This window comes from Oratosquilla oratoria, chromosome 3 (assembly GCF_046742065.1).
Source record: "Oratosquilla oratoria isolate Oo_2021 chromosome 3, ASM4674206v1, whole genome shotgun sequence".
Lineage (NCBI taxonomy): Eukaryota > Metazoa > Arthropoda > Malacostraca > Stomatopoda > Squillidae > Oratosquilla > Oratosquilla oratoria.
The window spans coordinates 17000015-17005014 of NC_134779.1; the positions used below are offsets into that span (position 1 = coordinate 17000015).

The following is a 5000-nucleotide window of genomic DNA, read 5'->3' on the forward strand; positions in this document are numbered from 1 at the left end:
AGGAAATAAGTAAGAACTGATTTACTAGTAGAGTGGTCAACGAATAGAATAGACTTAGTAACCATGTAGGTGAAACTATCGGTTGTTTTAAAGAAATGTTAGACAACTTTATGGATGGGGATGTCAGGTGGTAATGCACGTGGATTTGCTAAGTGCAGGCCTTCTGGTTTCTTGCAGTCTTCTTCATTTCTATGTTCTAATGAAGTAATTTGAAAGAGAAAGAAGCCTTTCCATCTTTTCATTAATGGGATAAGAGTGAAATAATGTAAGATTGTGTTCTATTTGTATAGTACATATTTGGCTTCATAAAGAAGTCTGGTGTGGGTAGATTTCAAAGAATAAAGGAACGATAATAGCTGTCTCAATTACTCAGGATAATCTGAAAATTTTGTACTCTTTCATTCTTTCTTTCTCCGGCAAGATGGTAGCAGACTCATTTCTTGATGATGGTGGCCTAGGTGTTTGAGGCCACGTGACAGATGGATTTAGACTAATGATTTGTCTATGATATATATACAGTACATATATATATATATATATATATATACATATATATATATATATATGTGTGTGTGTGTGTGTGTGTGTGTGTGTGTGTGTGTGTGTGTGTGTGTGTGTGCGTTTGTATGTGTGTGTATACATGTGCGTGTGATTCACCTTGGTCTTTGGATCACGTGTTAAACTCGTGATCGACAGCTATTTCCCTCCCGGAAGAGAGCTCATAGCTCGTATGACCGATCTATAGGTAACGCTGTATGTACACAAACACATGTACCTATTTTTTCAAGCACCACTCCCTAGTGCATGTGTACCTCAAAAAAATAAAATAAAAAAATCCCTCGAAACCCTTTGAAATAAAGAAGGCTCATCTTAGAGTGCATGGGTTCGAGGAGAAAGTGTGCACAGGTGCCGATCCCTATGATGGCCCTGTCTCCGCTTGTCATCTCCACTTCATGAATATTCTGCGCGCGTACCATCTCTGTCTCTCTGCAGCTGTATTTGGGAAAGAGAATTAATTTTTAACACCACATCTATCTCACTTTCTCTTGTTATGTATATTCATGCTCCCATTTCTTGCGTGGAGACCTCTCCTCGGCCTTGGCTTTTTCATGTGAGTTTCTACTGTGGGAGGAGCTTATTCGTGATTTTCTGTCTTTCAGAGTTTGTAAGGTATTCAGACTATATATTTATATATATATATATATATATATATATATATATACATATATATATAATATATATATATGTGTGTATATATTATATACATATGTATGTATATATATAATATATGTATATATATATAATATATATATGATAATGTGTGTGTGTATATATACATGTATATATATGTATATATATATATGTATATATATATAATATATATATATATATATATATATATATATATATATATATATATATGTTTAGGGGGGATAGTGGGGATGTGGGTGGGGTGGGGAGTGTATCCAGTTAGTTTCCTGCTCCAACATGTCCTCGTTCTTGTGAACAGTACGCTATTATCCGCCAATCATATGAGTACTATATTTCCTTTTTCATTATGTATTTAACTTATTGATTTATATCAAATTTTTTACATGATCTGTCTATGTGTGTGTGTGTTTGTGTTTGTAGCTGTGCAGCTGTCCTCCCCTGTGACTTGTTTACCATGAGGAAAAATGGCCATAAGTTGAACTGTTCCATAGATTTTTTCTCACCAAGACAACTCTGGAGCACGATAATGCCAGATGTATATTAATGCTCATACTACGATCGGATAATGATATTTTCATCCTTTTGATTAAGTGAACGTTCTTATGCATAAGCCTGTGCGTCCCATTGTGGGGTATGTAAAGAAGAGTATTTCACGACCTGGCAGAGGATATATATATATATACAGTATATATATATATATATATATATATATATATATATGTATATATATAATATATATATGTATATATATATATGTATATATATATAATATATATATATGTATATATATATGTATATATATATATATATATATATATATATATATACATGTATTTATATACATACAAACATATATATATATATATATATATGTATATATATATATACATGTATTTATATACATATAACATATATGGAAGTATATATATATATATATATATATATATATATATATATGTATATAATATGTATATATATATATATATATATGTATATAATATGTATATATATATATATAATATATATATGTACATATATGTATATATATATATATATATATATATATATATATATATGTATCTGCAAACTAAGTGAAACACCATGGCGTTATCACATTTATTAATTTTCTTGTAATGTTTTCAGTTTTCCTCACTAGAGTTCTGAATTGGGAGGATGAGTATAAACGAGCTGTCCAGAGTTATCTATTTTTAATTACACACAGGTTGACGTTTCGACTTAAAGGAGTCAATCTGAAAATAATAAATCACAAATCAACACATTCGAACAGGCACAAAACAACTACATTATCAGAGAATGGATAAGTCGACGCTTTTCCATATACCTTATAAACAAGTTCAAAGGTGACATGGCAAGGCTTACATTAGTATGTGGGCCACCGACTTGACCCGAGCTGATCTTCTCAGAGGTGGGGGAGGGGGAGTCAGGGCAGTGGGCAATACAAGAGAGGTGGACAATATGGTAACGGCCATTCCCTTATTCAATAGCTCTTCAAGACATGTGAGAACTAACCTTACCAGTAGTGGAATTGTGTGTGTACAACACTGAATGGGTCCCGGTGAACATATTTACTTTTATTAACCACAGTTCACTTTAATTCTAAGCCATCAACATCGAGAAACTCTAAGAGGCATACATGCAGAAATTGAAACGTGGTACAGCCAAGGACTCGAACCTGCGCTAGCCGAACCACGGCCTCCAGGCGGGACCTGAGCCTGTAGCACGCGGTCTTCACGGTCTTCGAGAGAGACCCCTGAAAACCAGTTTGATCATGCCAATCAGCTCGTTCTTGGTGTTGCATGCGGTACGATTGGTGTCTTTTTCAACTGCGCCCAACACAGTCCGTGGGGTTGCAATCAGGCGATTTGGGGGGGGGGGGAGCAGATGTTGGGACTGGTGAAGTCGCAGAAGTTCTCAGACAGCCACTTTTGGGTTTTCTCGGAGGTGTGACACGGAGCTGAGTCCTGCTGCCACACGTGTGGTCTTCCCGCAGCCATCCTCTCCACCCAGCGCTCGACAACAGTAGACAGCAACTCAATATAGCCATCTGAAGTGAGTCTGAGTCCCTCTTCAAAGATGTGGGACGCCATGACGTGGGCTTTGCTGGAAACACACCCAAAGACCATCACAGTTTGAGGGAACTTGGTCTTTCTGAAGTGCGGGCTATCGCGCAGACGTAGGCTAGTTACCTGTTCTGCGCGTTGTAGGACTGGTCCTGGCAGAAGTTCTTCTCGTCTGAGAAGAGCCAGAGCATCCCGGCTCGACTGGGTGTTTGACCTTGTTGAGGAGTTTCTTGGCTTTCGTAAGGTGTTTCTCTTGGGCCTTTACGGTGAGTAGTTGGCCCTTGCGCCTCTTGTATGGGGAGTAGCGAAGATCCTCGTCCAGCGGTTTCTTCATAGTCACCACACCAACGCCCATCTCTCCCGCCAAGGTCCGCATTACCTTACCAGGATCTTGCTGCTCTGTTTTTTCAGCTTCTTTATGAATTTCGTTGAGCGGACAGACTCAGAACGCCTTCTATGGGCCTTCCTGCTAGCCACTACTTCCTAATCTCCGTCGCAATTCTCCATCTCACATCTCACGGCCTTCACGGTATTCAAAGAGCACTGAGCTGCAGCTAAGATTTCCGTTGTTTTTTTTTTTTTTTTTTTTTTTTTTTTTTTTTTTTTTTTTTTTTTTTTTTTTTTTTTTTTTTTTTTTTTTTTTTTATCCCGGCGCGAATCATCATGATGCAGGTCACTCTCTTCCAATACTCCGGTGTTTTCCAGTCGTCCATGCTCTCTAGCTTTTACACCCAACAGTAGTACACAGAATCAGCTATTCGTTGCAAATTACCGCTATTAAATCTTTCAAATGGTTCTAAAATGACAGATGATAAGATAAAATATCAGATTTATTCCGAACACCTTGTATATATATATATATATATATATATATATATATATATATCTATATATTTATATATTTATATTTATATGTGTGTGTGTGTGTGTGTGTGTGTGTGTACGTATATATATATATTCCTCGCACTCGTTCAATACAGAGTTTATTTCAATGTGAAGTTATTTTTTCTTATTGTATGTGATTTACTTGTCTCTGAATTATTTTGAAATACCACACTATTCTCACCACCTTTCTTAAAATATAGTCATCATGGAAATTATAGCGTAGCTGTACTAATTTTTTTTTATTTTCTTTCCAGGTAAGAAGATGAACAAGAAACTTAAACTCGTGTGCTGAATTGGCTGTCAGTGATATTTTAAATTCAGTCTTGATAACGAAGAAGTTAAGATTTCTGTATCCGTCTCTCCACTCTTAGATCTCTCTGAGTAGAGGAAAATGGAGCAGGAGAATGAAGGAGCTGTGTTTATAAGAGGATTTGTATAAAAGTGTCAACCAGGAAGTGAAAAAAAAAAACTAAACGTTAAGTTGTTGGTAGTTATCTTATGAGCGTGGATAAAAAGTTGAGTTGGTAAAAAAATAATGACAGGGCAGCTGATACAGTGAAAAAAGTTAAATCGAAATTCTTTTAGAATGAGTAAAGTGAGTTTGTGATTCGAATATGTGGCATTGAGCAAAGGCGGTGAATCTTACAAGATTCAGTGTTAGGATTCATTGAGTGATGAGTTTCGTCAATGACGTGAATCGAACGATTTCTTTGTGAATCGCAGAGTTCTGCCGCTCTTCTCCCGGGAAGAAGGTATAGGTGATGTCTCCGGCTTTGTCCATCACCTCACCTGAAAGCACTCACTCTCAGCCTGGAGCGCATG

The 5000-nt window shown here is 36.5% G+C and overlaps 1 protein-coding gene across 3 annotated transcripts in view; it reads left to right on the top strand.

Annotated features, from left to right (window-relative positions):
* The window catches only part of LOC143020876 (uncharacterized), a 606240-nt gene that overhangs the window by 25912 nt on the left and 575328 nt on the right, over positions 1–5000 (top strand). For all 3 annotated transcript variants that reach the window (XM_076177760.1, XM_076177751.1, XM_076177741.1), the window contains exon 2: positions 4433–5000. This exon is cut by the window's right edge and continues 2323 nt beyond it. The gene's annotated coding sequence lies outside the window, so the exon portion shown is untranslated. The remainder of the gene's footprint in view (positions 1–4432) is intronic.